Source organism: Panthera onca, chromosome B2 (assembly GCF_046562875.1).
Source record: "Panthera onca isolate mPanOnc1 chromosome B2, mPanOnc1 haplotype 2, whole genome shotgun sequence".
Taxonomy (NCBI): Eukaryota; Metazoa; Chordata; class Mammalia; order Carnivora; family Felidae; genus Panthera; species Panthera onca.
The window spans coordinates 141718984-141731020 of NC_138343.1; positions in this window are offsets into that span (position 1 = coordinate 141718984).

Here is a 12037-nt window from a genome sequence, read left to right on the forward strand (position 1 = left end):
ACCCCATCTCTTTCAGTTCTAATTAACTGAAACACACATCAGTTAGATTAAGCAAAAAAAAGGAAGAATTTATTATTAAGTGTGTGATTTTAAAAAAACAAAAACAAAAACCCAAGGACAAGGAGCTGCTGAGCTTCATGTACAAGCTAAGACCAAAGACCTGGCCTCTCTCCAACACACCCTCCTTCCTTCCAGCCGAGGATCACCTTTCTCTACTTCTCACTCTTAAATTCAAAAGAGAACATGGTGGCCGACATCTGTAAGGTTCATATCTGTCCGTTCAAGATTCCTGCCAGATTGATGCTAAGATCTCTTGGTCCCTTGCCCGATTTTCCAGGAAGGGCCCATTGGCCCAACCAGCTGTGGCCAGGAAAACTGTTGCATTGTAGAAACATAACAGGGGTGCCTGGGTGGCTCAGTCGGTTGGGAGTCCCAACTTCAGCTCAGGTCATGAGCCTGTGGTTCATGGGTTCGAGCCCCGCGTTGGGCTCTGTGCTGACAGCTCAGAGCCTGGAGTCTGCTTTGTGGATTCTGTCTCCCTCTCTCTCTGCCCCTGCCCAGCTCATACTCTGTCTCTGTCTCTCTCTCAAAAATAAATAAAACATTTAAAAAAAAAAAAAAAAAAAGGAACATAACAGGTAGCCACCTAGATGGATGTGGACAGCCCAGAGAGGAGGTGGTCACCACAACCAGCTGATTGACAATCATGGGCTTTGAAAAGTATTATCTTCACCAAATTGTCTATATAAAAACATTAAGTACAATAAATCCAATTAATATCCACGCCTTTTTCATTCATTCAATTATTTATTGCACACCTACTAACTGCCAGATACTGTATAAGAAGCTCAGGTTATGTAGACTAAGACAGATTTAGTCCTCATTTAGCAACATGGAGGGCAGCTTTCAGTTATCACCTGTGCCTGGGACAAAAATGCAAACACTCAAAATTCAAGTTTTGGGTTTTTTTTTTAATTTTTTAATGTTTATTTATTATTGAGAGACAGAGAGGCACAAAGCGTGAGCAGGGGAGGGGTAGAGAGAGGGGGAGACATAGAATCTGAGGCAGGCTCCAGGCTCTGAGCTGTCAGCACAGAGCCCAACTCTGGGCTCGAACTCACAAACTGTGAGATCATGACCTGAGCTGAAGTCGGTTGCTTAACCAACTGAGCCACCTAGGTGCCCCTCAAAACTCAAGCTTTTGAGAAAAATTGATGTTCTGAGATGGATGTGCTATGTTTATCCCGTGACATCAAGTATTCTCTAGCACCTGACAGGGTACTTCCCAGGAGGGCACATACCCTAATTTCAGAGGCATGGAGTCACGTTATGTAGATAAAAATAAAATGAAGGCCATCCTGTTGCTCTCCTTCCCTGCAGGTGTTCCTTGGGAACATTCACTTACTTTGTTCTCATCCTATCCTGATCAGGCAACCCTCTGAACTGAGATTCGGTCACCAAAAGACAGTGGTCATTGTCATTGTCGTGGTTGTTAGTGGTTGTCCTCTTGTTTGGCTCTATTCTAAGACCAGAGAAGACGTGCTTAGTCGCTGTGGGTACATAATGTAAAAGCATAATCTTAAGTTTTGAAGATTTGTGTCTGTAAATAAATTTGTAATTAATTTCTGGAGTCAGTAGGAGGTACAGACTCAAATCCTTTTTGAATGAAAAATTATGCCAAAGTAAGAAGTATCATTCCAGGGGCACCCGGGTGGCTCAGTCAGTTAAGCGTCTGACTTCGGCTCAGGTCATGATCTCACAGTTTGGGAGCTTGAGCCCCACGTCAGGCTCTGCACTGACAGCTGGGAGCCTGGAGCCTGCTTCTGATTCTGTGTCTCCCTCTCGCTCTCTGCCACTCCTCAGCTTGTGCTCTCTCTCTCAAAAATAAATAAACATTTTTTAAAAACTATCATTCCGTTATCATACCTTGTCTTATTCCACGATCATAGCTGACATTATTCACCCTTCCTTTTGTGACTGAGAAGCCCATGGATTACTCTGGCAAGGAGCATTTGCTGGCACCAGCATCTGTGGTAGTGTCCCAGTAGAGAAAGTGCTTCAATTTCGTTAAAATGTCAAATGTTGGGGAGCCTGTGTGGCTCAGTCGGTTAAGCGTCTGACTCTTGACTTCAACTTGGGTCACGATCTCGCAGTTGATGGGATTGAGCCCCACATCGGGCTCTGTGCTGGCAGTGTGGAGCCTGCTTGGGATTCTGTCTCCCTCTCTGCCCGTCCCCTGCTTGCTCTCTTTCTCTCAAATAAAAAATAAGCTTAAAAAAATGTCAAATGTTAAGTGGTATGTAATCCATTAATATAAAAAATAATGAAATCTTCACTTTCCTCCTTCAAAAGTCTCATTTCCCTCCGGTGTCAGATGGATGGGTTAAATCTAAAGAAAAGTACAAGTTCCCAATTTTTGATTACCAGAGTGCTTAACATTTCATTGAAAGAATACTTGAATTTGAATGGATGTATGTATCTATGCAAAGAAAACTGTGGAATTATAAACAACAAAACCAAAACTCCACCTGGATGAGAGTACAGATGATTGTCTATTTGTTTTTCCTACAATTAACATATGTGACTAGTAGGGAAATAAAAATGAAAGAAAAATTTTTAATGAGGCAAAGACTATGACCATGGGGATCGGTTACGAATATCATAATTTGTCTTCCAATGTTTAAATGCAACAAAATTGCAGTTTCCCTTTCAAAGAATTTGTTATCAAATTCTCTTCATCCTTATGAGTTATTTGATTCTCATGTTTCTGAAACTGATTGGTTTATGACATATATACACCCCTCCCCCGCCAAAGCTAAATCCAAACTAGTTTTGTATTACAGTCTGTGCACAAATATGCCAATTGACCTATCGGTTGCTTATTTGATTATTTGCTGTACAGTTAAGAAAATACATATATATGGAATTCTCTTGCATGCTTGTTCCTGGCAAGGGTCTCATAAGTATTAAATCTTAAAGTCACAAATATTGTAATATCCAAGTGTAATCCCAAGTACTTGGCAAAGTTAAGTGTTCTTAAGAAAGAACAAATAGTAAAAAAAGAAAGAACAAATATTCATACAACATAATTTAGAACTTCATATTTAATCTGACATTTTATGAGAGGTAAAATTTTATGAGCAGTACTCTTCCTCTCTGCTAAATTGATATTTTGATTTATATGTTCGTGTTGGAAATTCTAAAATGAAAATAAAAGCCTGGCAGAAGACAGAAAGGAACAAAATTCAATGATAATTAAGCAAGGCCAGCCAAAAATATTAACACAGCAAGATAAACAGACTTGGGATTCTAATTCTGATAAAATTAATAGGTCACATTTTCTAAATTGCATCCTTAGAAAGGATTAATGCAGAGGGGTAGTACGAGGAAGGAATAATGTGGGGAAATATGTAGATCTTAATGACTTTTGTTTTCTTAAAGCCTGAATGAGGTCCAACAAGGTACTTAGTAAAGCTCATTAGAGAAGCAGGGCACCTGGGTGGCTTGGTTGAGCATCCGACTTCAGCTCAGGTCCTGATCTCACAGTTCATGAGTTCGAGCCCCACGTCAGGCTCTGTGCTGACAGCTCGGAACCTGCTTCGGATTTTGTGTCTCCCTCTCTCTCTCTCTCTGCTCCTCCCCCGCTCATGCTCTATCTCTCTCTCAAAAATAAACATTAAAAAAAAATAGAAGTTTATTCTGTTTGGTGACTCCATCCCGCCATCCCATTATTCACTCACGTGACATTTATACTTGGGAAGAAAAAAGGCAATTTTTGACACATTAGCTCTTCAAGCTTTTTAATACTAGTTCTAACAGCTGATCTTGAGATCCACACATGGTCAGGTGGCGAAACCTTATAGAAGGGCTTCCAAATTCCAAATGCACAAGAAGTCAGCGAGTTGAGCTTATTTTAAAATAATGACACCCCAGGGACAGGAAATGCTCGGTCTTTTCCCGTCTTGCAGTCTCCAGGCAAGCCACCCTTCGGAATCCCCACACTCCCGGAGCCCCCGGACTCCGTGACCTCAACCTGATTAACAAAATGCTTCCTCTCCTTCCCCTTACACCTTCTCTCCTTATGAAGCTAGAGCCTCAGATTAACCACAGCAGTGGCCCCTTCTTCCCCCAGAAAGCCAGGTTTGGGTAGCTGCTAAGCTAGTGTTTTCGGATGTCCTGACAAGGGTCAACAATGCACACGGAGAAGCAGAGACCCCCACTGGAGGAAGTACGCTGAGATCCCCCAGTTTGTGTCAGCCTCCGCCTTGGGGCGCTGGAAGGCCCTAGAGCCCTCATCAAACGAGGGTGGCACACAGACCAGCAGTGTTGACCTCACCTTGGAGCCCACTCCAAACTTAATCAAAAGCTCATCTTGGCGAGTTTCCCAGATGATTCTTTTGCACATTCATGTTGGAGAAGAACTGCCAGGGAGCCAGTCTGGGTCAAGGGAGAGGATTTGAAAATTGACTTGGGGGGGCCACACGAACAGTAGATTAGGGGGCCAATGACGGTCTTCCCAGCACGCGTCATGTGGCTGTGAATCAACCTACTGGCTTTCATGCATGTGACTTGAAACTCCCTTCTGCCGCCACCCCAAACTGGGAAGGAACGTAGGGATTAAAGACGAGTGATATGGGTATGGTGTTACTGTGAAGAAACTTTATAATGTCATCCGGTCCACAGAGCAGCAAAGACACCTTAGCAAAATAATGCCAGGCTCGTTACTTCACAAGAAAGAGGGTCAAAGTTATGTTAGCAAAAGAAGTTCTGAGCTGCCTCACTTTACAGATGGGAAGCAGGGAACTGCCCTGTCCAGTGCGTTTGTGTGGCCTGGCAGAAGGTGGCAGGTACCTGGCTTTGCTACTGGTCAGTGCCTTTGGATGAAAAAACAGGTGCCCCTTCTTCCCTAAGACTTCACAACTGTAAGCAGTGACCTGGAAACCCGCAGTGCGGAAGAGTAATGATGACACGTAACAGGACAGCGAGGTGACTGACTTGTGCCGACAAGATCATTCAAGTCCCCTCCAGCCATGCCAGACGAGCAAACAGCTTCCTTTGCTAATTGTATACAGATTCTATGACAGAACGTACCCTGACACTGCATCTAGAGTCAGTAGATGTCCATTTCTTACTTGCACATGTTAATTTTCCCCTTTTAAAAGCAATATGTCATAAACAAGAATAAGAAAATAAAAATATTTTCCACAACCTCACCACCCTAATCCAGCCAAAGTTAGCATTTTGATGTACTTCCTGCAAATCTTCTCAGGTGTGGTCTACAGCTCTGGGGACATCCCTTGGCCCAGTGAAATATCCCAGGCCACACATTTAGGGAAGATGGACCACATTCTAGAAACTAGTGTCCAAACTGGCCTTCAAACACCCTGCACCTTGACGTGGAATCCGCCCTACTATTTCCCACGATTTCTCTGCGTCGTGTCTTCTCATTGCCCGTGCTCTTTTAATTGATATTTAACTCAATGACTTAGGCTGCTGTCCCAACTTGTAACACCCCTGCCCCTCACCCCACTTCCTGGTTGCCAAACTGCTTCCTCCCCCAAGTCCATCATCAGGCCGCTGACCTGAAGAGAGTTCCTTCGCGGCTCAGTCTCAAACCCATCTCACCAGATGGTATAGTCCAGAACAGTTTCCTCTCTGCCTTTAACTGGAGGGTGGCATTTGGGTCCTTTGTCCATTATGCACGTATCACGTCATTTGACTGCTGTCTGCCTTCACCCTGTGCTTTAAGTCATCTCAACTTCAAGGCTTCAGAAGACCATGTTCACAGCAAGTGCCTGAACTCTCCTTTCTGTTTTCACCCATTCTGCCTTCTTTGCAGCCACTGACTCCACCCTCCCTCCACCCCCGCTTTATTTTTAAAGATTTTATTTTTAAGTAATCTCTATACCCAACGTAAGACTCAAGCTTACAACCCTGAGATCAAGAGTCACACTGAGACAGCCAGGCGCCCCACTGATCTCCCTTTGTAAGGTTGCACTGTGACTTTTTAATTTTTTTTTTTAATGTTTATTTATTTTTGAGACAGAGACAGAGCATGAACGGGGGAGGGTCAGAGAGAGGGAGACACAGAATCTGAAACAGGCTCCAGGCTCTGAGCCGTCAGCACAGAGCCCGATGCGGGGCTCGAACTCACGGACCGCGAGATCATGACCTGAGCTGAAGTCGGCCGCTTAACCGACTGAGCCACCCAGGCGCCCCAGCACTGTGACTTTTTAAACTAAGCAACTGGGAGCGCCTGGGTGGCTCAGTCGGTTGAGCGTCCGACTTCGGCTCAGGTCATGATCTCGCGGTCCGCGAGTTCGAGCCCCGCGTCGGGCTCTGGGCTGATGGCTCAGAGCCTGGAGCTTGCTTCTGATTCTGTGTCTCCCTCTCTCTCTGCCCCTCCCCCGTTCATGCTGTGTCTCTCTCTGTCTCAAAAATAAATAAACGTTAAAAAAAAAAAAAAAATTTTTTTAAATAAATAAAATAAACTAAGCAACTGTACCTGCTGGCTTCTGACCACCAGGTCCCCTTAAAGGATATTGGTTTACACTCTAGTTAAGTTGCTGGCTCTGCCTGTCCCGGACAATTCCAGCAGCGGACCTGGTCTTAGCTAGGGCCCAGGGCAACCCTTGGAGGACCATTGGAACTGGAGTATGCATGCAAATGTGTCTCCAGTGGTGTTATAAACTAATCTTCATGCCCACTATTTCCTTTAAAAATCGTGGATTTGGGAGAACTGGGGGCGGGACTCAGTCGGTAAAGCATCTGACTTTTAATTTCGGCTCAGGTCATGATCTCACGATTAGTGGGATCGAGCCCCGCATTGGACTCTGTGCTGACAGCTCGAGCCTGCTTGGGGTTCTGTCTCTCCCTCTCTCTCTGCCCCTCCCCACCTCACACTGCAGGTGCGCTTTCTCTCTAAGTAAATAAATAAATAAATTTAAAAAATCATAGATTTTAATGACTGCAGTGTATCCTCATATCTCATTATTTACTTAGCGATTTCTAGCTATTCCCTGCTGGAATGCAAGTGGGCTCCAGGATTTTGAGTGTCCAAATAATACAACGATGAATAGATTGTACAAAAATTTAAGACCGTTTCCTTAAGGAAGATTCTTAGATGTAGAGTCACTGGGTTTAAATATTTATAGTTTATGATATGTCTCGATACGTTTCTAAAATTGCTTTCCATTTATTAAAAGAAAAAAATGCTTTCCCCAGTGATGGTTCTGCCTGAACGTGACACCAGCAGTGTCTAAGCCCTACTAGTTTCACAACACACTGGTCGGAGTGTCTTCATTTCATCGTTCAACAAACAGGCACTGTTTTAGGTACTGATTAGGGCTTTAGGAGATAGAAATAAAGTCCTTGCTGCCACAGAGCTTGGACTCCAGTGCAGGAGAGGGACAATGACAACACAATAAATACCAAAAATGTACAACATGCTGTATGAGAGAGATGGGGACATCTAATTCTGCCTGAAACTTCACCAAGGAGTGACACTCAGAAGCTTAAAAAATGAGTAGCTTGTCAGGCAACAGGACAGGAGAGGGATTTCAAGCATAAAGAACAACACGGGGAAAGAATTAGGTGTGCAAACGTGCGTCATGCTCAAAGAGTGGTAAGCTATTTAGTAAGACTAGGGGACAGGCAGGGTGTGTTTGGGAGAGGAAATACCGTAGGACCTTGTGTTTTTATGATAGAATGTCTGAATTTCATCCAGGAGGCAATGGAAGCCACAGAAATATTTAAGTGAGATAATTTCATGATTTGCCTTTATTTGTGCTGATATAGATTTGTTTCTGGTATCCGTTAAAGAGTCAAAGGGGCCATTGTTAGGAGTCTGGAAAATGAACTGGAGTGATGTGGACTGGAGGCAGAGAATGGGGTTAAGAAGTTGTCTCAACAGGGGCTCCTAGGTGGGTCAGTCAGTTAAGTGTCCAACTCTTGATTTCAGCTTAGGTCAAGATCTCACGGTTCATGGGATCAAGTCCTGCATTGGGCTCTGCACTGCCAGTGTAGAGCCTGCTTGGGGTTGATTCTTTGTCTCCCTCTATCCCTGCCCCTCCCCCTCCCCCTGCTCATGCTCTCTAAATAAATAAATAAATAAATAAATAAACAAAAAAAAATTCCATTAAAACTGTCTGGACTTTTACCTTGTGGTGTGTCTGTCCAAAGGCTGGGGACAAAACAATAGAGCAGAAAGAAAACCCTCTAGTATATTTCTGGCCTTACCAAGTACACTATAGTAGCCTTTGGAAAACTGAGGCTAGGGCAGCAGAGTGGAAAGAGACCTTCCAAGAACAGAAAGCTAGGAATAGGACTTGAGAAAAAAAGAGAACTGTCTAGTAGCCCCCAACCAGGCTATCATTTAACTATAAAGCACACAGATCTGTATTTCATGGACGTGGTGGCTGGGTTGCAAAACAAAGAGATTTCTGGAATCTCACTGGTGCTCAGATTCCAAACCCTATCAAAAGGAAAGTCCTGATTCCAATCTCAAAACATCAAGATCGTGGGAAATCTAAAGCTGCAAAAAAGCCCAGACCTAGCTCATCTATAGGTTATTTTCGATCAGTCTCCCCTTCTTCCATCAGTGAGTGGCATGTCAGAAGTGACATGCTCTTTTCTGGGACTAAATGTCTTTTCCGTGTCTACTGTTCTTTTGTTCATACTACGAATCATACAATAAAAATCATGATACATGCAAAAAGCAAAATGTGACTCATGGTCAAGAGAAGAAATGATTAATAGAAATTGACATAGAGATGCCTGACTTAGACTTATCAGGTACAGAACTCTAACATACTATGATAAATGTGGCAAAAGATCAAGTACAAAAGGTGGGCGATATGCATGAACAAACAAGGATATTCAATCAAACGATAGAAACTATAAAAATAACAAAATGGAAAAGCTAAAAATAATTTTTAAAAATACATCAGAAATTAAAATTCAATGGTCTTACCAGAAAACTGTATACAACAGAAGAAAGGATCAATGAACTTGAAAATAGGTTAATGGAATGTATCTAGGCTGAGTCGGTTAAGTGACTGACTCTTGGTTTTGGCTCAGGTCATGATCTCGCAGTTTCGTGAGTTCAAGCCCCGCATCAGGCTCTATGCTAGCAGCACAGAGCCTGCTTAGGATCCTCTCTCTCCCTTGCTCTCTGCCCCTCTCCCATTCATGCTATCTCTGTCTCTCTCAAGATAAATAAATAACCTTAAAAAAAATTTTTTTAAAGAATGTATCTAGGCTGAAATATTAAGAGAAATTTTTTTAAAGGATAAAAGGCAAGAACCCCCCAAATCTATGAAACAAAATCATATGGTTTAAAATTTTCTAACATTTATTTATTTTTTGAGAGAGAGAGAGGGACAGACCACAAGTGGGGGAGGGGCAAAGACAGAGGGAGACAGAATCTGAAGCAGGCTCCAGGCTCCAAGCTGTTAGCACAGAGCCCATTGTGGGGCTTGAACTCATGAGCTGTCAGTTCATGACCTGAGCTGAAGTCCAACGCTTAACCGACTGAGCCACCCAGGTGCCCCTCATATGGTTTAACATATGTGTAAAGGAGAAGAGGTAGTAGATTGGGAAGAAGAAATATTTGGAGAGAGAATGGCTGAGTTTTTCAAAAATCGATGAAGGTTGTCAACCCACAGATCTAAGAAGTTCTTGGAACTCCAAGTGGAAAAGATGCAAAGAAAAGCCATGCATAAGCACACTATAGTCAAAATGCTGAAACCAAAGACAGAAAAAATGTTAAAAGCAGTCAGAGGAACAACATACTCATTACATACATCATCAGAAACAATGGAGTCCAGAAGACAACAGAAATATATCTTTAAAATGTGGAAAGTGGGGGGTGCCTGGGTGGCTCAGTCAGTTAAGCATCCAACTTCAGCTCAGGTCATGATCTCACAGTCTTGTGAATTCAAGCCCCACATTGGGCTCTGTGCTGACAGCTCAGAGCCTGGAGCCTGCTTCGAATTCTGTGTCTCCCTCTCTCTCTGCCCCTCCCCTGCCCATGTTCTGTCTCTCTTCATACAGACAAAAGCTGGGAGAATTGTCATAAGCAGACCTGTATTTCAGGAAATCCTAAGATATCTTCTTCCAGCCGAGGGGAAATGATACCAGAAGAAAGCCCAGATCTGCTAGAAAGAATGAAGAACACCAGAGAGTAAATATATGGCCAAATATAAGACCTTAAAATTTTTTTCTTTAATTTTTCCCTTCCCATCCTTTTCTTCCCTTCCCTCCTAGCACAGAAACTTTGGCAATGGAGGAAGTGAGGCAATGAGGAAAAGGGGGGTGCTACGCAGAACCTACAATGCAGAATGCCCCAGAGTTCTAGAGGAAGTGGCATGGGAGAGGGAGAGGGTGCCATACAATGGTGTGATGCCCTGGTGGCTGAGGACCTGGGGGAATAAGGGAATGATGTCATGCTGAGGCTTTGGTAGAAGAGTAAACAGAGCAGGGGAGGGAGGGTGCAGAGGTAGGTAGGAGGAGGCATCAGTGAGAGTGGTAGGGAGACTGGCTACATTGAGCAAATGAGTTAATTGGATGGGCAAAGAAGTAGATATATTGAGGATATTAGAAGCCAGGTTTCCCGCTATATGAGATTTACAAACACAGAAAGGAGGAGGCTAGAAAGAACAGAAAGGAGGAGGCTAGAATGTTGAAATGGAATTGGAAATGATATAAATTTATATATATATATATATATATATATATATATATATAAAATACATAAATATATATCATTTCCAATTCCATTTATATTCTAGTTCCAAACATATATATATATATATATATATGTGATATTTGATATTTACAGAATACTTTACCCAGCAAATGCAGAATACAGGTATACCTCAGAATTATTGCAGGTTTTGTTCCAGCCACCACAATCAAGCAAATATTGCAGTAACTTGAGTCAAGTGAGTTTTCTGGTTTTTCAGTGCATACAGAAGTTACATTTATTCTATACTGTCTACTAAAAGTGTAGTCTATTAAAAATGTAGTTAATTTAAGAATACTTTATTGTGGGGCGCCTGGGTGGCTCAGTCGGTTAAGCGTCCAACTTCGGCTCAGGTCACGATCTCACGGTCCGTGAGTTCGAGCCCCGCGTCGGGCTTTGGGCTGATGGCTCAGAGCCTGGAGCCTGCTTCCGATTCTGTGTCTCCCTCTCTCTCTGCCCCTCCCCTGTTCATGCTCTCTCTCTGTCTCAAAAATAAATAAACGTTAAAAAAAAAAAAAAGAATACTTTATTGCTAAAACATGTTAGCCATCATCTGAACTTTTAGTGTATCATAATTTTTTTGTTGGCGGAGGGGGGGGGCTTGCCTCCATGTTGGTGGCAGCCGACTGGTCAGGGTGGTGGTTGCCGAAGGGTGGCGTGGCTGTGGCAATTTCTTAAAATAAGGCGACAATGAAGTTTGCTCCACCAATTGACTCTTCCTTTCACAAATGATTTCTCTCTAGCATGTGATGCTGTTTGATAACATTTTACCCACAGTAGAACTTCTTTTAAAATCAGAGTCAATCCTCTTAAACCCTGCCATTCTTTAATTAACTAGGTTTATATCATATTCTAAATCCTTTGCTGTCCTTTCAACAATCTTGACAGCATCTCCACCAGGAGTGGATTCCATCTCAAGAAACCATTTTCTTCGCTCATCCATAAGAAGCAATTCCCCGTTGGTTCAAGTTGTATCATGAGATTGCAGCAATTCAGTCCCATCTTCAGGCTCCACTTCTGTTCTCTTGCTGTTTCCGTCACATCTGTAGTGAAGTCTTGAACACTTCAAAGTTATCCATGAGGGTCAGAATCAATTTCTTCCAAACTCCTGTTAATGCTGGTATTTTGAAACTTTTTCCATGAATCACCAATGCTGAGTAGCATGTAGAATGATGGATATTTTCTAGAAAGTTTTCATGTCCAGATCCATCAGAGGAATTACTATCTATCACAGCTATAACTTTATAAATTCATTTCTTACATAAGAAGACTTGAAAGTCAAAGTGACTCCTT